The 23,591-nt window shown below is 39.7% G+C and overlaps 9 non-coding genes and 1 pseudogene across 9 annotated transcripts; 9 read left to right on the top strand and 1 right to left on the bottom strand.

Moving 5' to 3' along the window:
* The first annotated feature begins 96 nt into the window (after nucleotides 1–96).
* Nucleotides 97–208, top strand: trnal-caa. The gene is made up of 2 exons: nucleotides 97–134; nucleotides 163–208. It is a non-coding gene; the product is annotated as a tRNA-Leu (tRNA).
* A 352-nt stretch (nucleotides 209–560) lies between these two features.
* Nucleotides 561–672, top strand: trnal-caa. Its single transcript has 2 exons — nucleotides 561–598; nucleotides 627–672. It is a non-coding gene; the product is annotated as a tRNA-Leu (tRNA).
* A 350-nt stretch (nucleotides 673–1,022) lies between these two features.
* Nucleotides 1,023–1,134, top strand: trnal-caa. The gene is made up of 2 exons: nucleotides 1,023–1,060; nucleotides 1,089–1,134. It is a non-coding gene; the product is annotated as a tRNA-Leu (tRNA).
* Nucleotides 1,135–1,484: 350 nt separating this feature from the next.
* trnal-caa lies at nucleotides 1,485–1,596 on the top strand. Its single transcript has 2 exons — nucleotides 1,485–1,522; nucleotides 1,551–1,596. It is a non-coding gene; the product is annotated as a tRNA-Leu (tRNA).
* A 350-nt stretch (nucleotides 1,597–1,946) lies between these two features.
* trnal-caa lies at nucleotides 1,947–2,058 on the top strand. The gene is made up of 2 exons: nucleotides 1,947–1,984; nucleotides 2,013–2,058. It is a non-coding gene; the product is annotated as a tRNA-Leu (tRNA).
* Nucleotides 2,059–2,407: 349 nt separating this feature from the next.
* trnal-caa lies at nucleotides 2,408–2,519 on the top strand. Its single transcript has 2 exons — nucleotides 2,408–2,445; nucleotides 2,474–2,519. It is a non-coding gene; the product is annotated as a tRNA-Leu (tRNA).
* Nucleotides 2,520–2,869: 350 nt separating this feature from the next.
* trnal-caa lies at nucleotides 2,870–2,981 on the top strand. Its single transcript has 2 exons — nucleotides 2,870–2,907; nucleotides 2,936–2,981. It is a non-coding gene; the product is annotated as a tRNA-Leu (tRNA).
* Nucleotides 2,982–3,330: 349 nt separating this feature from the next.
* trnal-caa lies at nucleotides 3,331–3,442 on the top strand. Its single transcript has 2 exons — nucleotides 3,331–3,368; nucleotides 3,397–3,442. It is a non-coding gene; the product is annotated as a tRNA-Leu (tRNA).
* Nucleotides 3,443–3,789: 347 nt separating this feature from the next.
* On the top strand, nucleotides 3,790–3,901 carry trnal-caa. Its single transcript has 2 exons — nucleotides 3,790–3,827; nucleotides 3,856–3,901. It is a non-coding gene; the product is annotated as a tRNA-Leu (tRNA).
* An 8,101-nt stretch (nucleotides 3,902–12,002) lies between these two features.
* On the bottom strand, nucleotides 12,003–21,106 carry LOC112263918 (annotated as a pseudogene).
* Between the last annotated feature and the right edge of the window lie 2,485 nt (nucleotides 21,107–23,591).

The following is a 23,591-nucleotide window of genomic DNA, read 5'->3' as shown; positions in this document are numbered from 1 at the left end:
TTTTCTTTGTATCTTATGATCTACATGTTTCCATCAGACATATCAGACGTTATGTTACAGAATGTGAAAAAATATGAATTTTAAGGATTTATAATTGTCAGGATGGCCGAGTGGTCTAAGGCGCCAGACTCAAGGTGAGAGTCCTTCCTAGTTACTGGGGTTTTCTGGTCTCCGATTGGAGGCGAGGGTTCAAATCCCTCTTCTGACACAACTTTTGCCTTAAAAAGAGTAGCTCTTTGTCAATTCCGAAAAATTCTCCAAATGGTGAAAGGAAAACACATGAACAGTGATTAATCGTTTGATAGATGTCATAGTTTGAACAGAACAGACAACACATGAAATGCGAATAATCGTTCGATACATGTCATCATATGCCTAGTTTAGAATTCAAAAAGTTACTCAAATTCCATAAAAAAATGTTTTTTACTATATCTTTCATTAGCTTTTAAGATTTTTTGTTTCTTTTTCTTTGTATCTTATGATCTACATGTTTCCATCAGACATATCAGACGTTATGTTACAGAATTGTGAAAAAATATGAATTTTAAGGATTTATAATTGTCAGGATGGCCGAGTGGTCTAAGGCGCCAGACTCAAGGTGAGAGTCCTTCCTAGTTACTGGGGTTTTCTGGTCTCCGATTGGAGGCGAGGGTTCAAATCCCTCTTCTGACACAACTTTTGCCTTAAAAAAGAGTAGCTCTTTGTCAATTCCGAAAAATTCTCCAAATGGTGAAAGGAAAACACATGAACAGTGATTAATCGTTTGATAGATGTCATAGTTTGAGAACAGACAACACATGAAATGCGAATAATCGTTCGATACATGTCATCATATGCCTAGTTTAGAATTCAAAAAGTTACTCAAATTCCATAAAAAAATGTTTTTTACTATATCTTTCATTAGCTTTTAAGATTTTTTGTTGCTTTTTCTTTGTATCTTATGATCTACATGTTTCCATCAGACATATCAGACGTTATGTTACAGAATTGTGAAAAAATATGAATTTTAAGGATTTATAATTGTCAGGATGGCCGAGTGGTCTAAGGCGCCAGACTCAAGGTGAGAGTCCTTCCTAGTTACTGGGGTTTTCTGGTCTCCGATTGGAGGCGAGGGTTCAAATCCCTCTTCTGACACAACTTTTGCCTTAAAAAAGAGTAGCTCTTTGTCAATTCCGAAAAATTCTCCAAATGGTGAAAGGAAAACACATGAACAGTGATTAATCGTTTGATAGATGTCATAGTTTGAGAACAGACAACACATGAAACGCGAATAATCGTTCGATACATGTCATCATATGCCTAGTTTAGAATTCAAAAAGTTACTCAAATTCCATAAAAAAATGTTTTTTACTATATCTTTCATTAGCTTTTAACATTTTTTGTTGCTTTTTCTTTGTATCTTATGATCTACATGTTTCCATCAGACATATCAGACGTTATGTTACAGAATTGTGAAAAAATATGAATTTTAAGGATTTATAATTGTCAGGATGGCCGAGTGGTCTAAGGCGCCAGACTCAAGGTGAGAGTCCTTCCTAGTTACTGGGGTTTTCTGGTCTCCGATTGGAGGCGAGGGTTCAAATCCCTCTTCTGACACAACTTTTGCCTTAAAAAAGAGTAGCTCTTTGTCAATTCCGAAAAATTCTCCAAATGGTGAAAGGAAAACACATGAACAGTGATTAATCGTTTGATAGATGTCATAGTTTGAGAACAGACAACACATGAAATGCGAATAATCGTTCGATACATGTCATCATATGCCTAGTTTAGAATTCAAAAAGTTACTCAAATTCCATAAAAAAATGTTTTTTACTATATCTTTCATTAGCTTTTAAGATTTTTTGTTGCTTTTTCTTTGTATCTTATGATCTACATGTTTCCATCAGACATATCAGACGTTATGTTACAGAATTGTGAAAAAATATGAATTTTAAGGATTTATAATTGTCAGGATGGCCGAGTGGTCTAAGGCGCCAGACTCAAGGTGAGAGTCCTTCCTAGTTACTGGGGTTTTCTGGTCTCCGATTGGAGGCGAGGGTTCAAATCCCTCTTCTGACACAACTTTTGCCTTAAAAAGAGTAGCTCTTTGTCAATTCCGAAAAATTCTCCAAATGGTGAAAGGAAAACACATGAACAGTGATTAATCGTTTGATAGATGTCATAGTTTGAGAACAGACAACACATGAAACGCGAATAATCGTTCGATACATGTCATCATATGCCTAGTTTAGAATTCAAAAAGTTACTCAAATTCCATAAAAAAATGTTTTTTACTATATCTTTCATTAGCTTTTAAGATTTTTTGTTTCTTTTTCTTTGTATCTTATGATCTACATGTTTCCATCAGACATATCAGACGTTATGTTACAGAATTGTGAAAAAATATGAATTTTAAGGATTTATAATTGTCAGGATGGCCGAGTGGTCTAAGGCGCCAGACTCAAGGTGAGAGTCCTTCCTAGTTACTGGGGTTTTCTGGTCTCCGATTGGAGGCGAGGGTTCAAATCCCTCTTCTGACACAACTTTTGCCTTAAAAAAGAGTAGCTCTTTGTCAATTCCGAAAAATTCTCCAAATGGTGAAAGGAAAACACATGAACAGTGATTAATCGTTTGATAGATGTCATAGTTTGAGAACAGACAACACATGAAACGCGAATAATCGTTCGATACATGTCATCATATGCCTAGTTTAGAATTCAAAAAGTTACTCAAATTCCATAAAAAAATGTTTTTTACTATATCTTTCATTAGCTTTTAACATTTTTTGTTGCTTTTTCTTTGTATCTTATGATCTACATGTTTCCATCAGACATATCAGACGTTATGTTACAGAATTGTGAAAAAATATGAATTTTAAGGATTTATAATTGTCAGGATGGCCGAGTGGTCTAAGGCGCCAGACTCAAGGTGAGAGTCCTTCCTAGTTACTGGGGTTTTCTGGTCTCCGATTGGAGGCGAGGGTTCAAATCCCTCTTCTGACACAACTTTTGCCTTAAAAAGAGTAGCTCTTTGTCAATTCCGAAAAATTCTCCAAATGGTGAAAGGAAAACACATGAACAGTGATTAATCGTTTGATAGATGTCATAGTTTGAGAACAGACAACACATGAAATGCGAATAATCGTTCGATACATGTCATCATATGCCTAGTTTAGAATTCAAAAAGTTACTCAAATTCCATAAAAAAATGTTTTTTACTATATCTTTCATTAGCTTTTAAGATTTTTTGTTTGCTTTTTCTTTGTATCTTATGATCTACATGTTTCCATCAGACATATCAGACGTTATGTTACAGAATGTGAAAAAATATGAATTTTAAGGATTTATAATTGTCAGGATGGCCGAGTGGTCTAAGGCGCCAGACTCAAGGTGAGAGTCCTTCCTAGTTACTGGGGTTTTCTGGTCTCCGATTGGAGGCGAGGGTTCAAATCCCTCTTCTGACACAACTTTTGCCTTAAAAAGTAGCTCTTTGTCAATTCCGAAAAATTCTCCAAATGGTGAAAGGAAAACACATGAACAGTGATTAATCGTTTGATAGATGTCATAGTTTGAGAACAGACAACACATGAAATGCGAATAATCGTTCGATACATGTCATCATATGCCTAGTTTAGAATTCAAAAAGTTACTCAAATTCCATAAAAAAATGTTTTTTACTATATCTTTCATTAGCTTTTAACATTTTTTGTTGCTTTTTCTTTGTATCTTATGATCTACATGTTTCCATCAGACATATCAGACGTTATGTTACAGAATTGTGAAAAAATATGAATTTTAAGGATTTATAATTGTCAGGATGGCCGAGTGGTCTAAGGCGCCAGACTCAAGGTGAGAGTCCTTCCTAGTTACTGGGGTTTTCTGGTCTCCGATTGGAGGCGAGGGTTCAAATCCCTCTTCTGACACAACTTTTGCCTTAAAAAAGAGTAGCTCTTTGTCAATTCCGAAAAATTCTCCAAATGGTGAAAGGAAAACACATGAACAGTGATTAATCGTTTGATAGATGTCATAGTTTGAGAACAGACAACACATGAAATGCGAATAATCGTTCGATACATGTCATCATATGCCTAGTTTAGAATTCAAAAAGTTACTCAAATTCCATAAAAAAAGGTGAGAATCCTTCCTAGTTACTGGGGTATTCTGGTCTCCGATTGAGGCGAGGGTTCAAATCCCTCTTCTGACACAACTTTGCCTTTGCCTTAATTCTCCAAATGGTGAAAGGTAGCTCTTTGTCAAAACTGAAAAATTCTCCAAATGGTGAAAGGAAAACACATGAACAGTGATTAATCGTTTGATAGATGTTGTGGACACCAAGGAACTTTAAGCTCTCAACCTGCTCCACTGCAGCCCCGTCGATGAGAATGGGGGCGTGCTCGATCCTCCTTTTCCTGTAGTCCACAATCATCTCTCATTCATGTTGAGGGATAGGTTGTTGTCCTGGCACCACACGGCCAGGTCTTTGACCTCCTCCCTATTGGCTGTCTCATAATTGTTGGTGATCAGGCCTACCTCTGTTGTGTCATCGGCAAACTTGCTGATGGTGTTGGAGTCGTGACTGGACATGCAGTCATCACTGAACATGGAGTACAGGAGGGGACTGAGCACGTACCCCTGAGGGGCCCCCATGTTGAGGATCAGCGTGGCGGATGTGTTTGTTACCTACCCTTACCACCCGGGGGCGACCCGTCAGGAAGTCCAGAATCCAGTTGCAGAGGGAGGTGTTTAGTCCCAGGATCCTTAGCTTAGTAATGAGGTTTGAGGGCACTATGGTGTTGAACACTGAGGTGTAGTCAATGAATAGCATTCTCACATAGGTGTTCCTTTTGTCCAGGTGGGAAGGGCAGTGTGGAGTGCAATAGAGAGTGCATCATCTGTGGATCTGTTGGGGAAGTATACAAATCGGAGTGGGTCTAGGATTTCTGGGACAATGGTGTTTATGTGAGCCATGACCAGCCTTAATGGCTACAGACATGAGTGCTATGGGTCAGTAGTCATTTAGGCAGGTTAACTTAAAGTTCCTGGGCACAGGGACTATGGTGGTCTGCTTGAAACATGTTGGTATTACAGACTCAGTCAGGGACAGGTTGAAAATGTCAGTGAAGACACTTGCCAGTTGGTCAGCGCATGCTCGGAATACACGTCCTGGGAATCCATCTGGCCCTGCGGCCTTGTGAATGTTGACATGTTTAAAGGTATTACTCACATCGGCTACGGAGTGCGTGATCACACAGTCGTTCGGAACAGCTGACGCTCTCATGCATGTTTCAAGTGTTGCTCTCCTCGAAGCGCGCATAGAAGTAATTTAGCTGTGCTTCCCTTTTTAGTCTGTAATAGTTTGCAAGCCCTGCCACATCCGACGAGTGTCGGATCCGGTGTAGTATGATTCGATCTCAGTCCTGTATTGATGATTTGCCTGTTTGATGGTTCGTCGGAGGGCATAGAGGGATTTCTTATAAGATCCGGGTTAGAGTCCCCTCCTTGAAAGCAGCAGCTCTACTCTTTAGCTCAGTGCGGATGTTGCCTGTAATTCATGGCTTCTGGTTGGGGTATGTACGTACAGTTTCTGTGGGGACGACGTCATTGACTGATGTGGTGTACTCCTCAATGCCATTGGAAGAATCCCAGAACATATTCCCAGTTTGTGCTAGCCGTACAGTCCTGTAGCTTAGCATCTGCTTCATCTGACCACTTTCTTATTGACAGAGTCACTGGTGCTTCCTGCTTTAGTTTTTGCTTGTAAGCAGGAATCAGGAGGATAGAATTATGGTCAGATTTGCCAAATGGAGGGAGAGGGAGAGCTTTTTCCATGTCTCTGTGTGTGGAGTAAAGGTGGTCTAGAGTTTTTTTCCCCTCTGGTTGCACATTTAACATGATGGTATAAATGAGATAAAACAGATTAGATTTTCCCTGCATTAAAGTCCCCGGCCACTAGGAGTACCACATCTGGATGAGCTTTTTCCTGTTTGCTTATGGCCGTATACAGGTAATTGAGTACGGTCTTAGTGCCAGCATCGGTTTGTGGTGGTATATAGACAGCTATGGAAAATACAGATGAAAACTCTCTTGGAAAATAGTGTGGTCTACAGCTTATCATGAGATACTCTACCTCAGGTGAGCAAAACCTCGAGACTTCCTTAGATTTCGTGCACCAGCTGTCGTTTACAAATATATATAGACTGTTCTATCCTGCCGAACAAGCTTAAAACCCACCAGTTGTATGGGATTCATGTCATTCAGTCACAACTCGGTGAAACATAAGATATTACAGTTTTTAATGTCCCGTTGGTCGGAAATACGTGATTATAGTTTGACTATTTGTATTATCGATTGATTGTACATTGGCTAATAGGACCGATGGTAACGGTAGATTACCCTCTCAGCAAAGGATCCTTACAAGGCACCCGGACCTTCGTCCCCGATACCTCCGTCTCTTTCTCCTGCGAATGATGGGGACGAGGGCCTTGTCGGGCGCCTGAAGTAAATCCTTCCCATCCATCCGACTCGTTGAAGAAAATGTATTCCTCCAGTACAGGGTGGATAATCGCTGTCCTGATATCTAGAAGCTCTTTTTGGTCATAAGACACAGTGGCAGAAACGTTATGTACATAATAAGTTACAAATAACGTGAAAAACATACACAATAGCACAATGGGTTACGGGATCATAAAACGGCAGCAATCTCCTTCGGCGCCATTCTAATACATGAATCATTTAGTTTAATAAACCCATTAATCAGGTTAAGTAAGTAAGCCTTTTCAATAAAGTCTCTTATCGAGACCCAGCACTACCTCCCTTTCTTTCCCATCTCACAGGTTGTACAGTATGTCTAATTTGTCTATAAATCATTTTATGATTATTTCATTCAACTATATTTGCTAGTTCCACTCTTAGTCAGATTGAGTGTTGTGATTGTACTCTACTTCCTCAAATGTAAAAAGGTTCATTTGTTTACATACTGCTACAGTACTGTAGCCCTACCTCTCTCTCAATGTTCCCCAGTGAGAGTGTGCAAAGCTGTCATCAAGGAAAAGGGTAGCTACTTTGAAGAATCTCAAATATAAAATCTATTTGGATTTGTTTAATACTTTTTTGGTTACTACATGATGCCATATGTGTTATTTCTTAGTTTTGATGTCTTTACTATTACTATAAAATGTAGAAAATAGTAAAAATAAAGAAAAAATCCTGTAATCAGTAGTTGTGTAAAAACGTTTGACTGGTACTGTATATCATGACCACGTCAGGAGGGCAGTAGAATTGCTGTGTCCCCAGAGTCTGAGGGCTCCCTCATAACTCATACTTACTGTACGGTCACTCAGACAGTATCTTCATCAAAGCTCTCTCTTCACAACATTCACACCATTGCTTGTATATCCAGTTATTAAAGCTGTAGCTATACAGGTTTAGAAGTAGTAGGCTATTCATTGGTTTGAATTGAATGACTTCAAAGGCATGTGTTTAATTTCAGGCCATGTCTGGAGGCTGAATGAACTTCTGTCAGATCCTACTACCAGTCAGGAGATACTGTTTATGTAGGCTACTGTTTTTGGAAGAAGGGGAATACAGAGAGAAATTAGAGAGCAATGAGAGTAATCTCATTTGTAAATGCAGATTTGATGTTTTCACATTTGCCATGTTTGTGAAATATTCTGTATAAACAAAACAACACGTCTGCAAACCCTCAAAACAAATCAGTTTGATCTTATTTGCTCTCATGAGTCTTTTAGCAGGCCTTTAAATTGTTAAGCCTTTTTCTTGATGCATTACTTTAGATTAATAAACACTTCTCTCCAGAGACACCAGCGCTGCGAGTTGCTTAGCCAACAAAAACATACCCTTGCAGCATCTTATCCTATAATATGTTTTAAAGTATTTACAGACACAGCACACACAGGGGAGATGCTGTCATGTCACAAGCTGCAGAAAATTTTCCCTTCCCATTACATCTGGACCCCAAGAAGAGTAGCTGCTGCCAAGTCAGCTAATGGGGATCCTTCATAAATACAAAATGCAAATCTGTACGTCACATCTAGAAATCAAGAGAGAAAAGAGTTCTGGGAACTTCAATTTGTAATTCCAGAAAACAAGCAGCACAGGGGAGGAATAGAATAACATGAGCATTTGTTGATGAAGCATTTTTGAGGACCAGCACTTACAGTCGTTTGAGGGAACACTGAGTTTTCTACAGGGGTGATGGAACACTCTTCGGAAGTCAAGAGGTTTTCTCACAGTTTCTAAATAGCCATCACTGAATGTGTCATATCAGAAAACATATTTAAACAGGACGACATACAACATTCCTTTAGACAAGCAGTTTAATGTACAGTATGTTTTATAATGTATATTAGTTCAGATACAGTAGAAATGTATTTAATAGAACATTGATGATCTTATGTTGTGTGCTATAGAGCATTTTGACGCCTTATTTATTACATTTCTATCTGCATTGTTCTAAAACACCATTGGAAATACAGTACCAGTCAAAAGTTTGGACACACCTACTCATTCAAGGGTTTTTCTTTATTGTTTACAATTTTCTACATTCTAGAATAGTAGTGAAGACATCAACACTATGAAATAACACATATGGAACATGTAGTAACCAAAAAAGTGTTAAACAAATTTTAGATTCTTCAAAGTAGCCATACTTTGCCTTGATGACAGCTTTGAACACTCTTGGCCTTCTCTCAACCAGATTCACCTGGAATGCTTTTCAACAGTCTTGAAGGAGTTCCCTCCTATGCTGAGCACTTACTGGCTGCTTTTCCTTCACTCTGCGGTCCAACTAATCCCAAACCATCTCAATATGGTTGAGGTCGGGTGATTGAGGAGGCGAGGTCATCTGATGCTGCACTCCATCACTCTTCTTCTTGGTCAAATAGCCTTTACACAGCCTGGAGGTGTGTTGGATCATTGTAATGTCAAAAAACAAATTATAGTCCCACTAAGTGCAAACCAGATGGGATGGAGTATCACAAGTCAGTTAAGAACAAATTCTTATTTACAATGACGGCCTACAACGGCAAAATCCGGACAATGCTGGGCCAATTGTGCACCGCACTTTGGGACTCCCAATCACAGCCTGATGTGATGCAGCAGAGGTATTAACTTATCCTCTGCAGCAGAGGTAAATCTGGGTCTTCCTTTCCTGTGGTGGTCCTCATGAGAGCCAGATTCATCATATCGCTTGATGGTTTTTGCGACTGCACTTGAAGAAATGTTTTAGATTGACTGACCTTCATGTCTTAAAAGTGATGTTGGACTGTCATTTCTCTTTGCTTATTTGAGCCGTTCATGACATAATATGGACTTGGTCATTTACCAAATAGGTCTGTCTTCTGTATACCACCCCTACCTTGTCACAACACAACTGATTGTTTCAAATGCATGAAGAAGGAAAACAATTCCACAAATGAACTTTTAACAAGGCACACCTGTTTATTGAAATGCATTCCAGGTGACTATCTCATGAAGTTGGTTAAGAGAATGCCAAGAGTGTCTACTTTGAAGAATCAAAAATTATTTTAGTTTGTTTAACACTTTAAATTTTCAGGCAATTCCGTTAAGAACAAATTCACATTTACGGCATACCCAGGGCCAATCGTGATACAGCCTGGACTCGAACCAAGGTCTGTAATGTGCTTCTAGTACAGCGATGCAGTGCCTTAGACCACCACACCACTCGGGAGCTCTTCATGATTACTACATGATTTCACGTGTTATTTCATAATTTTGATGTCTTCACTAAAATAGTAAAAATAAATAAAAATACTTGAATGAGTAGGTGTGTCCAAACTTTTGACTGGTACTGTATATCAGCACCACACTTCAAACATGGAACATTATTGATGGTTACTCCTTCCTAGGCAATCCTCTCTACTTAATTTGCTGTTAGTGATCTCAAACAGACCATGACAGAGTTTGAGCCACGTATGGCCAGTTATTTGGGACTACATTACCGTTCCAAATTAGACACAACCCCAAACCTGAGGCTTTTAGTGCACTTCAACCATCGCAGTCAGAGCTTCCAATAACCAGTGACCTGAATAAGAGACTTCCTGACTATCAGACACGCTGATTGGCTTCATTTCACTCGCTGCTTGCACACCTGGTGGAAGGACAGCCTGAGACCCAAATGTCACATTTATTTTGAAAATTGTGTTTGACAAGTAAACATTTTTTAAATGTTCCATAGTAGGCCTATACTTGATTGAGCCAAAATGCTTTTTAAAAAATGACCAAAGAGATAGAAAAGACTTCTAAACAGAAATGACAGATGTTCCCAAAAGGAGTCTTTTGTTGGCCTTAGGTTAGGAGAAATGGAATCATTGTGAGATAAGATAAGCTTTGATAGAATATTAGTCATCCTCACTAAAGTATAATGAACCATCAACTAACCATGATGACCTGGCCATAATTTCCCTCTAAAGTAATGCTGATCAAAGCAGAACTTGTACATTGCCAGGAGATCAGTGAGCTCTCTATTCTCACTGTATTGATTATGCATAACCCTATCACATGAAGACAGGGTCATCTGGCCATTTCAACATGATTACATGTAACACTGTTTTTGGGTAAGGGCTAAATGTGAGAGCACATATTGCACGTAGGAAGGGTGAAATCTAAAGATCATTATATACTCTGATGGTGAGGGATGAGGGATGCTTGGGACAAGGTTTACATTCATGGGTCGTCTATTTCGCATATATGAGAAAGTGCACATTTGTATTTTTTTGTAAGATACATTGATAAACTAGTAGAATATTTAGTACACACTTTCAGATCCTCTTAGCTCTCAATAAAAGCAAGTGTGCTTTCTACTTTTCTATTTAACTTAAAGATGACCTGGCTCAGAAGCTAGATTACTTGTTGGTTATTACTGCATTGTCGGAACTAGAAGCACAAGCATTTCGCTACACTCGCATTAACATCTGCATGTGACAAATAAAATTTGATTTGATAAATTGAACAGATCCGAGACATGGCCATTTACAAATGGCAAATTCTACTCTAGTAGAATATAACTCTTTTTAGCAAATAAAGATCATTCTAACTAGAGACATTCCAACTCAGGGAGTCAATGTGGAGCCTCAAAACAACAGCCTCAAGACAACAATGGCTCGTTTGTGACAAAGTATTTGTGCCTTATATTCATCTTAGTCTGCATAGCAGGCAGTTTCCCAAGCCCATGCCATGAATGGGCAATAGCATAATGTGGAATGAACACATTGTGAGCCACATCTTTTTCCTCATTGATTACTTATCTCCCTCAAACAAAAAATAACAGGGATAGCCTAGCCTGAAATATTTACGCCTGTGGTATTTGAGTAGCCTGTTGCAGTTAGTTGACGTCTATTAAAGTTTACTAAGATACTTTAGTCTTCTTACTTTACTGTTATGCCACTGTTGATACTGTCGATTTCCAGACGACACATAAAGACCTGTCAACTTCTAAACAAGGGCCAAGCAATTCACTTACGATCTGGATCTGTGACGGTGTGTTTTTCTTTGTGGCAATGGCCGACAGGATAAGGCTAAGAAATTCAACTGTATTCATGCCTGTGTAAAGAACAAACTTTTTTCTCCCTAGATCAGTCATCAGCTCCCCTAGGATTGTATAAACCCCCCCCCCACACACACACACACAAAGGTCTACATGTGCTCTCACAAACACCTCATTCTGAGAGAAGAGAGGAAAGGGAGTGGGAGGATGTGAAGCAATGATTTCCCCCGCTTTCCTCCTTTTCTGCTTACATGAGGTCATAGTGGCCATCAGGCTTAACAATCACGAGACTGGAGCTAGACCAAAAACATCAAGTTGCTGTCCACAACAGGAAATACAACATATTTTCGAAGAAAACTCAGAAATCTCAAGAAAACGAAGCTAAGGATGAAATAGAGGTTACGAGTCTTATGTGTAACAATGCATGTAACTACAAACTAAGCTCTCTGATTTGTTCATATTTGAGTATAAAGCAAGTCAAGAATCATAATTATTTGTTGATCATGATAATTTAATACAGACAAACTTCTATCATGGGGAGTTGACATCTTGTTCACGGTACATTGCTAAACTGTGAATGGCATTTGTACAAAAGACACCAACAAAAAGGTTACATGAAATAAACTGATTTCAGGAGACAACAGATTATATTATATATTTCAAAAACGACCCTCACTTTTCATGTATGTTTCACTGCAGACGATGTAGAGACCCCACAGGTTATGAAAAAGTACCAGTAATATTATTGATGCCTTGTGGTGGTATACACTGAAAGGAATGCACCATGAACACCATCCAGCTGTGTGTTCAGCGCTATTGTGCGGCTGCCTTGGCTGCCTGACGGGCCTCTCTCTCTTCCTCAGCCCTCTCCCTCAGCCCTCTCCCTCATCTCCTTCTCTCTTCTGATGAGCTGCTGCCTCTCTGCCTCCCACTCCCGTACCTTCCTCTGGTACTGCTCCATGTCAGGGCCCTCTGCTGAGGCCAGGCCCTGCTGGACCAGGCTGGAGACCAGCACCTGTAGGGGACTAGGGTCCACCTTCCCCCCAGACTGGAGCTGCCCACTCAGCTCCTACACACGGTCAGAGGAGAGGAGGTGGTTAGAAATGGGGTCTAGGGAAAAGGAGTGATTAAGTGTAACTGTTGTTATAGACTAAGAGTGCTTAATAGCAATTTATTCACCTTCTCAAAATGAGAAATCTGTAATCATAACACAACATACATGTACTGTCCATACACACTCTTTCCCTGTTTGACTGATAGATCTTTGCCCAGTCTCTACCTTGAACCTGCTGGCATAGAGCGGTAGTTTTTCTCTCTCTGCCTGGTCGTCTTCATCTTCATCCTCCTCTTCCTTCTTCCCCTCCTCCTAACTCGTCCTCAACAGAAGAGGACTTGGAGTCCAAGGCAGAGGAGAGGTCATGTAGCAGGCCCCCCAGGTAATCAGCCTAAGAGAAACACACACACACACACGCACACACATAGATGTAAGGAAAAACAACTGGGACCGCCGGACCTACACTCAGACAGACACAATAACTTGGGAAGCGAAGCCACACTGGAGCATCCTCTCAGAAGTCCATCAGAACAAAAGACAGCCATGAAAACAAACAAATGCAAACAGACAATGACACACAATTAATAGGTCCTGTCCGTCCTGACCTACACAGAGTCATCAGGTCTGACACTGTCCTGCTTTCTAGCAAACCTGGTTTGGTGCCCAAAGGACAGATTCTTACAGATTTCCCCTGGGCTCCAGACTCCCATAAATCATATTACTTTGTTCAGAGTTGAACTATTTAACTCGACAGGGCTAGAAGAGTGCTGCACCAGGGTGCACTGACGTGTGTCAGGGTATAAATAACACAGATATGACTAAGCCCTGCAGAGAAAGACTCAGACTGCGTCATACATCTTACCTGGACAATAACAGCTTTCTACTGCCACCAGGTTTGTGTCATATGGTAATTGTGTTATTTGATGAGTTAACTGAAATTGCTAACAATAAGCTCTGTTACAGTATGAACTGCATGCTTCTTACTCGTGTTGCACGCTTTACAAAGAGTTACTATTATACATGTGTAATGTGTTACTAACAATGTTGTTAGTGTGAGACAGTAACTGTGGAATTACAGAAAGTACAGCACTGAGACATGTATTGGTAAGTAGGCAACGTACGGCATCCTTTGATAGTTTTCTATCTCCAGGAGTGGCAGCTACTCTCTCCATAATGGCCAGGGCCCGGCCCACATACCCTGGGGTCCACATCAGAGGCATGCCTCTGAACACAGCATGGATCCCAGCCGCCATCTCCACCTTACCTAGAGACAGACAAAGAGAGAGGAGCAGGGAGAGGAAACTATCAGAGACTTGATCAGCACAACATGACAACCAGGGCAAAGACCATGTGGCATGGAGAGAGAGAGGTTGACTTCAATGATGTTTGACAAGAAGATGAAGAGAAGGGATTCTTGAGAAATGGAGAGAAAACCTCCTCCTGCCATCACCAAAGGGTTAGGAACATGAGGAAGGACTTGATTTAGGCCCAGGTCTGTGGTATGACTGGAGGAACACATACCTAGCAGAGCACAACCCAACAGTTGAGCGCTGAGGCCTGTAGAATTGTCCTGCTTCAGACCTCATATCAGCAGTGCTGCTCCCAGAGCCCTCTGCTCTGACACCTGTAGAACCAACAAACACACACACCACACACTTCAGACAGCACAAGCACAACGTTTACAAAAAGCATAATAACTAATTTATACAGAAAAAACTGTGGCTGCTGAATTCAAACTCCGGCATATGCATATTTTTTTATGGGAATGATGTTGTGCTGGGATCAGACTTAACTTATCTACAGTGCCTTGCGAAAGTATTCGGCCCCCTTGAACTTTGCGACCTTTTGCGACATTTCAGGCTTCAAACATAAAGATATAAAACTGTATTTTTTTGTGAAGAATCAACAACAAGTGGGACACAATCATGAAGTGGAACGACATTTATTGGATATTTCAAACTTTTTTAACAAATCAAAAACTGAAAAATTGGGCGTGCAAAATTATTCAGCCCCCTTAAGTTAATACTTTGTAGCGCCACCTTTTGCTGCGATTACAGCTGTAAGTCGCTTGGGGTATGTCTCTATCAGTTTTGCACATCGTGAGACTGAAATTGTTTCCCATTCCTCCTTGCAAAACAGCTCGAGCTCAGTGAGGTTGGATGGAGAGCATTTGTGAACAGCAGTTTTCAGTTCTTTCCACAGATTCTCGATTGGATTCAGGTCTGGACTTTGACTTGGCCATTCTAACACCTGGATATGTTTATTTTTGAACCATTCCATTGTAGATTTTGCTTTATGTTTTGGATCATTGTCTTGTTGGAAGACAAATCTCCGTCCCAGTCTCAGGTCTTTTGCAGACTCCATCAGGTTTTCTTCCAGAATGGTCCTGTATTTGGCTCTATCCATCTTCCCATCAATTTTAACCATCTTCCCTGTCCCTGCTGAAGAAAAGCAGGCCCAAACCAAGATGCTGCCACCACCATGTTTGACAGTGGGGATGGTGTGTTCAGGGTGATGGGCTGTGTTGCTTTTACGCCAAACATAACGTTTTGCATTGTTGCCAAAAAGTTCAATTTTGGTTTCATCTGACCAGAGCACCTTCTTCCACATGTTTGGTGTGTCTCCCAGGTGGCTTGTGGCAAACTTTAAACAACACTTTTTATGGATATCTTTAAGAAATGGCTTTCTTCTTGCCACTCTTCCATAAAGGCCAGATTTGTGCAATATGCGACTGATTGTTGTCCTATGGACAGAGTCTCCCACCTCAGCTGTAGATCTCTGCAGTTCATCTAGAGTGATCATGGGCCTCTTGGCTGCATCTCTGATCAGTCTTCTCCTTGTATGAGCTGAAAGTTTAGAGGGACGGCCAGGTCTTGGTAAATTTGCAGTGGTCTGATACTCCTTCCATTTCAATATTATCGCTTGCACAGTGCTCCTTGGGATGTTTAAAGCTTGGGAAATCTTTTTGTATCCAAATCCGGCTTTAAACTTCTTCACAACAGTATCTCGGACCTGCCTGGTGTGTTCCTTGTTCTTCATGATGCTCTCTGCGCTTTTAACGGACCTCTGAGACTATCACAGTGCAGGTGCATTTATACGGAGACTTGATTACACACAGGTGGATTGTATTTATCATCATTAGTCATTTAGGTCAACTTTGGATCATTCAGAGATCCTCACTGAACTTCTGGAGAGAGTTTGCTGCACTGAAAGTAAAGGGGCTGAATAATTTTGCACGCCCAATTTTTCAGTTTTTGATTTGTTAAAAAAGTTTGAAATATCCAATAAATGTCGTTCCACTTCATGATTGTGTCCCACTTGTTGTTGATTCTTCACAAAAAAATACAGTTTTATATCTTTATGTTTGAAGCCTGAAATGTGGCAAAAGGTCGCAAAGTTCAAGGGGGCCGAATACTTTCGCAAGGCACTGTACATAAATAGGATTATGTCCTCCTTAAGTTTCCAACAATCGTTCAGTTCTACACAATCCAAACATTCCAAATGTACTTTGGCACGATAACTTCTCCAAACATGTTGGTGCACATACAGTACCAATCAGTGAATGCTACTTTACTTACACTGAGCTCTGGTTTGGTTGCTAGGTAACTGCTCAGTGCATACATGGACAGGATCTGTGTTGATGGTAGATCAAAAGACTCCTGAAGCATCACCTCTTCCACGACAGAACAGGCACCTACAGAAGAAGACCAAACTTTTTAGGTTTTAAGGTACATATTATGCATGTGACTATAGAATATACACTACCGTTCAAAAGTTTGGGGTCACTTATTGCATCTTTAATCAGCACCACAGTTTTCAGCTGTGCTAACATCATTGCACAAGGGTTTTCTAATGATCAATTAGTCTTTTTAAATGATAATCTTGGATTAGTTAACACAATGTGCCATTGGAACACAGGAGTGATGGTTGCTAATAATGGGCCTCCGTAGCCTATGTAGATATTACATTTTTAAAAATCAGCCGTTTCCAGCTACAATAGTCATTTACAACATTAACAATGTCTACACTGTATTTCTGATCAATTTGATGTTTTAATGGACAAGAAAATAGCTTTTCTTTCAAAAACAAGGACATTTATAAGTGATTCCAAACTTTTGAACGCTAGTGTACATTATTGGTTTCGTTGAGTTTAACTGAGTTTTTCCAAAGGGGTCCTGGGATAACTTTACAGTTTGACAAATAATAATTTCAGACGTCATAGACTCTTCACCTTTGAAGTCTTCATCTTTAATGAAGGAATCTATCAGCAGGTTAAATGTGATCTGGGAACATCTGGGAACATTCCATATTGCACCTAAATACAGAAACAGAGAATGGTAATTTAAAAAATAAAATAAAATAAAAAATACCCCCGGCAATATTATAGTCAACCTCAGAAATGGAGGTTCTTTAGAATGTAGGTTTTTAACAGGCACCATGTATTGGACAATACAACTGTAGTTAGAATGCCACGGATTTTATGTTCCTTAATGCGTTTAATCAACATTTTTTCTCTACAGGCTATATATTTGAATGCATTTCAAAGCCAGCTCTTTAAAAGTGTAGTTTGGATGTTGATGGTGAAAATCTATTGAATGATAATGAAAATGCTGTTCAGTTTTCTTTTCGGAAATTCACTGATAATGAAGTCCTGGATGCTTCGCTAAGACTAGACAAAAAAAATCCACAGGGGCTGATCATTTGGAGCCTGGTCTGTTTAGGCGTGCAGCTCCCTTTATTGCTGGCTCAGTATCCCACATGTTTTATTTAACATTGTTATCAGGAAGTATTCCAAAAGCATGGAAATCCGCACATGTGCTACTACTCCATAAGGGTGGGGGAATAATTATCTCCACAACTATCGCCCCATTTCAGTTTTGCTGAAGAAGATGGGGTTAAATCTGAATTTCTTGAGATTCAAAAAGGTGTAACTCAGGGTTCTAATTTTGGGTCCATTATTGTTCACCTTGTATATTAATGACATAGGAAACACTGTTAATACTTGTAACATTCATCTATGTAGATGACACAGTTTTGTGGTCCTGTGCCACCTTGGTGCAGCAGGCCATTCGTGAACTTCAGCATGACTTTGATTCAATTCAGAAATTCCCTACAGATCTTAAATGAGTGTTAAATACAAGTAAAACCAAGCTCATGCTGTTCTCTAGGTCACAAAATGTTGACCCGGAGGACCTGCATATTTGCGCAACAAATGGAGCCGAAATTGGCTCTAACCCAAAGTACCTGGGTGTCTGGATTGATGACAAGTTGTCCTTGGTAAAGCATATGAAAATCTGACTAAGAAGCTTAGATCCAATATGTTTTTTTTATTTATATGGAAATAAATCATGCCTCATATTGATAATAGGAGAAAGATTGTTCAAACAACTCTTCTCCCTGTATTGGATGTTGGTGATATTGTTTACATGCGGCAACCTCTGTTTTGAAACCCTTGGACACAGTCTAACATTCCACAATATGTTTTATCACAGCACAATTGTAGGACTTTTATAATTTTAGTCTGTATAAAAATGTCTGTAAAAAGAGCTACATTCTCTTTTATTTATTTACAAATAAATCTTACAGAAATTGCCTCCATATTTTTTTAATTTAACCTTTATTTAACTACGCAAGTCAGTTAAGAACAAAATCTTATTGACAATGGCGTCCTAGGAACAGTGGGTTAACTGCCTTGTTCAGGGGCAGAACGACAGAGTTTTACCTTGTCAGCTCAGGGATTCAATCTAGCAACCTTTCGGTTACTGGCCCAACGCTCTGACCACTAGGCTACCTGCCACCACCAAACATATGTTACTTCCTTAATTAAGTTAATAAGACTCATAAGTTACCAAACCTGTTCTCAGGAATGGACAACATTAGAGATCCCTTCAGTCTCCACAGATTTGGGAAAATCTTTTTTTTTTGCACATAATTTGTGGAACAATCTGCAGAGTTCACTGCAGTTACATGTGTGGTACCACTCAGGCAGTTTACATTATTGATTATGTAGTTGAATGTGATTGCTTTTATTAAATATATTTATTTTATTATTGTGTGCTGAATTACATTGTTTTCTACATTGTTCTACTTGCACATCATCATCTATCACTCCAGTGTTAATGCTAAATTGTCATTATTTCGCCTCTATGGGCTATTTATTGCCTTACCTCCCTACTCTTCCACATTTGCACACACTGTACATAGATTTTTCTATTGTGTTATTGACTGTACGTTTGTTTATGTGCAACTCTGTGTTGTTGTTTTTGTCACACTGCTTTGCTTTATCTTGGCCAGGTTGCAGTTGTAAATGAGATCTTGTTCTCAACTGGCCTACCTGGTTAAATAAATGGTGAAATAAAAAATAAATACACATATTGAAGTGTATGTTTTATTATTCTGTTTTTATTGTGATGTATACAGGGCTCTCTTGTAAAATAGATGCTAAACTCAATGTGACTCCCTGTTTAAATAAAGGCTAAATAAAAAATGAATAAAAAAGAATGGTATGGCCATGGAACGTTGTGCGCCAAAATGGAGGACAGTTTGTGGAACCTTTTTTCTATGGCTCTGCTCGGCATAATGTAGAACTACCTTGTTCTTGAGGGTGTGTAAGGCCTTGTCTCTGGCCCCGTATCTGAGACACTGTCTCACCCAGCTGTGGACGGTCCAGTCTCTGAGGTACCAACAGTTTGGGCTGTGGCGAAATCTACAGGAGAGAAATGTTCAAACATTAAAAAACAACAACAAACAAGACATGAATGTTTATGACTTTTGTTATGTAATTATTATGATGCCTTTATGATAGATGGGTCAAGTCAAGTGTAATCGCTTCTTAATCTATAGGCTTGCAACACAATATTCATGTAAATCTTTTAATCACATAAGAAACAGATTCCACAGAAGGGGAAAACAGGAAAGCTCTAACACAGCACAGAACAAAGAAACATGCATGTGACTAAACATAAACACGCCAAAAAAGACTAGGACAAAACAGAGGTCTGCACATAGAGGATTAGCAAGCAACTTAGACCAGGAAGTGAAGACCCTAACAAATAAATAATTTTACAGGGCATGCAAATAAGGCTTACTTATAAAGATAGTACTCTGCTTGATCAACCTCTTCTCTTGACGATATGTTGTCAACAAACTGAAAAAGAAAATACACAGAGAAATTATGGATGAATATTTCACTAATTTGACTACAGGTTGAGCAGAACATAAATCATATTAGCTAGGGTGCCCATTGGATTCTGTTTTTGGCAAGGGTTGCACAATTCCAAGAACTTTCAATCAATTGGTTTTCCAGAAATTCTAGTTGGAGGATTTCAGATTTCTTTCTTATTCCCCCCTTATTCCAGGAATCCTCCAACCGGGATTTTGGGAAAACGACGGAATTTATTGAAAGTTTCTGAAATTTTGCAACCCTAGTTTTTAGCCAACACATCGGATTCTGTTTTAGCCTAAATGTACCAGATATGACAATGAAGCAGTTTTCTAAAGGAGAAACAGGCTGACATCTGGGTTAGAAGGGTGTAATCTCTCTGCACTCTAACACTCTTACCCGTGATATTGTCAGAGAGCTGACAGGGAAGTTTCGGTCATAAATCCTGTCCATCAAGGCGGCCATCAATGCTGTAGAATGGCATACTCACATTAAGCTTTACTTTCACAACAACTAGTCCAAGCTCAAACTCTCTGCCATTTAAAAATATGATTTCAACCCTTGAAGCATTTAACAGTATGAATGACACAGTATTGTAACTGTCAATACGTAGCTAGCTAACACTGCCCTCCTGTGTTCATTTGGTGCAGACACTCATAGACATTGTCATCGACTTACAGTTGTTATGTCTTTGGGTACTTATGCACAGAATGTCTATTCTATATTCACATGGGTTTCAAAAAACTAAAACACAACTGATGTCATGTCCACTTACTTGACAGCTAATGTGTGACAGCTGTGTTTGAGATCCACTTTTTATTAGTTGTGATGGGTAGTGACAAAGGGGATGGTTAGTAATGAACAATACATCATTGGTAAAGAGTGTATTGGGTGGATAGTTTACCCAGATTTTGATGATCTTTTTCTCTCTCCTCCCATAATTTGGTGTCTGTGTATGCTGCTGAAAGTAGACATCTTCTGTCTGTAGGATATAAACAATAATGATTACAAGTTACATTGGGTAGACAATGCTGGAACTGAAGGTAACATGCACAATGCAATTAATTGCGATTTCAGTACAAGCAAATACTAAGGTCAATCATTGAACAAATGGGAGAAGATGCATCTTATTTAGACAGTTATAAATTATGTCAGAATGGATTAATTTTAGGTAGCTAGCCATATGGCTAGCCTGCTAGCTACTCGCTTGGAAAGATAAAAATGGTTCGGAAATAAATGAATCAATCAATGATAGCAAATGTTACTGATTTAAATAGTTGTATTTTACATGTACAAATATGTACCTATAAAACTGTAAGTCCCACATTTATGGATAACTTTGACAGCTCCTAAACAGCGTTGCAACAGGGAGGCTGCCATCTTGGGACGATACCACCATGACAGAGGGGGGCAACAATTTTGAGTGAGAGAAAGAGCCGTGCTCAAATACATTTGTAATGCGGACCGTAACACCATAAAAAACGGAATGTATAATAATGGAATAGAAACTACTTTAATATTTCTAAATACTGTAACTCTATACGTTTAATTTAAGATATCGAACATAATATTTGAATGAACCCCTTTTATTGGTACGGCCTCAAGCGCCTGTTGTGGTGAACATCCAATGTCAATTGCCCCAGTGGCTAATTCATTGGTAATATCAAGTGTTGTACCTTCCATTGTTTGGGCCAGAATATTTTCTCACGGCAGTCTGTAGTAGGCCCTACTTGGTGCCTTCTGCCTACTAGTCTTTTTCTTCACACATAGTCGTCAACCTGTATCTTTTGTTCTTCTATGCTCTTGTATGTTTATGTAAATTGTTCTATCCCCCCTCCTCTTATTGGAAAGTCCAGTGAAGCTAGGGTTGCCAACTGTCTCGTACTAGCCGGGATGTCTCTTATATTGGGCTAAATTGGTTTGTGTCGTACGGGATCGCCCTTGTCCAGTATATTCATCAAATCACAGTAATAGCGTAAACGCGCCAATTCCTGCAAAGTAATTTATGTTGTTCAGTCGGTTTGGCATATCAAGGAAATATGGATAAACCTGCAAAAAAGAAAAGACTGTGCAGCTACAGCAAACAATGGGAAGCAAAAAAGACGTGGGTTAAGGCTGTCAGTGTGACTCGACGACAGCTTTCTGTACTTTATTCCGTCAGGAATTCTCAATTGGCCATGGAGAGGAGAGTGACTTAACTCAGCATGCATCCACAGACATGCACAATGCCACGCTAGCTAAAGGTCCTAGCAATATCGCGGCATTCTTCGTGACGTCTACTGCGGAAAATGATTTACCTCCTACGGAAGATGAGCCCGTGTGTTTCTCAGTTGCCAGTGATGCCTCAAACAAGGGAAATATATAAATGTTTCCAGTGTGCATGAGATATTTCTCTGTGTCTGATGGAGTGCAGTGCAAGTTACTTTACTTTTATGATGACTGATTAAACTGCAAATGGCATACATCAAGCTCTGATGAACTGCCTGGAAAATCATGACCTGGATATTAGACTCATCACAGCCTATACAGCAGATAATGCCAATGTCAACTTTAGAAAACACCACTCCGTTTACCAGTTATTGAGCAGTGACAACAATCGCATTCTGAAAGCTAATTGCCTAGCTCACATAACTCATAATGCCTTTTGCCTTTCCAATTGAATAAGACTATGAATATACACTGTATATTCATTCCCATAACACCATACCCACACCGACGTGTCACCGTGCACTGGCACGCCACCTTTTGTCCCTTATTTGGTAGTGAGTAAGTTGGCAAGACTAAGTGAAGCTGATCAATGCCTATGGGGAAACTGATGACAAAAGGAGGTGAACCTGCTCAAGTTCATGCCCAGACACAGGCTCCTGTACATCAATTATCTGGAAATTGTTGGGGAGAATGTAAGAATGACCTCACGCACATGATGTCCTGTAAAAGGATCATGTTGTCCCTCTAGGTCAGCCACAGCAGGACTTTTAGTTTGAAGTAAAGTACTGTATTTTACTTTACTCTTGGGCAGGAATGGGTCAAACATGATTGAATTAAATGGAATTGATTTGATATTGGGATATTGGTATCAGGAGGTAGTATCCTTAGCTTACAACATGTGACTGGAACAAAATGGACTGGCAACACATAGTATTAACACAGTACTTCCTCTTCCATTGCCAGTTACTGTCCCTGTCAAACATACAGTACATACTACCACTGCAAGGTCACAAAGGTGCCAAAGTTCAACAGGAAAAATCACATCATTTGTGTAAATTACCCCTCTTTCACTTCATGGTCTAAGCACTTTCATTTTATGGTCTAAGCATTTTACAATTACGTCATACGTTTATCCATACAGATTTCTAACATCTCTTACCTTTCCCTACTCCTTCCCATGTCTCCCTCTCTCTCTATCGATCTCAGATTGAGCCAATGATTGAGCACCTGGACCTGGTCCACCACATGCTGGTCTATGGCCGCCCGTTGTCTTTGAACCAGACCTACGTGCAGAAATGCTTCACGGGTGGACCAGCGGATGAATGCTTCAGAGTGGTGTTTGCCTGGGTTGTGGGATGAGGGGTAAGAGACTGCCCCGTTCTGAGGACACTAATACATACACGCATGCATGCATAAACACACATCCACACGCATGTTGTCTGAGCTCTGTCTCTTCATTGTCTTCTCCATTCCAGGCTTTCGATCTTCCAGACATTTGCTGGCTTCCCTATTAGAGGACAGGATTATGATTTCTACAGGCTGGACATTTACTACAGCAACCCAGCCCAACAACCAATTTCACTAGCTACTAGCTGGTAATAAGAAACATTTTTCCAAACCACTGATATAGGATCATCGGGCTTACCCTGCTCCAATCTTAATGAT

This window comes from Oncorhynchus tshawytscha, linkage group LG12, assembly GCF_018296145.1.
Source record: "Oncorhynchus tshawytscha isolate Ot180627B linkage group LG12, Otsh_v2.0, whole genome shotgun sequence".
Taxonomy (NCBI): domain Eukaryota; kingdom Metazoa; phylum Chordata; class Actinopteri; order Salmoniformes; family Salmonidae; genus Oncorhynchus; species Oncorhynchus tshawytscha.
The sequence above is the reverse complement of the archived record's forward strand: the minus strand, read 5'-3'. Positions and strand labels throughout refer to the sequence as shown.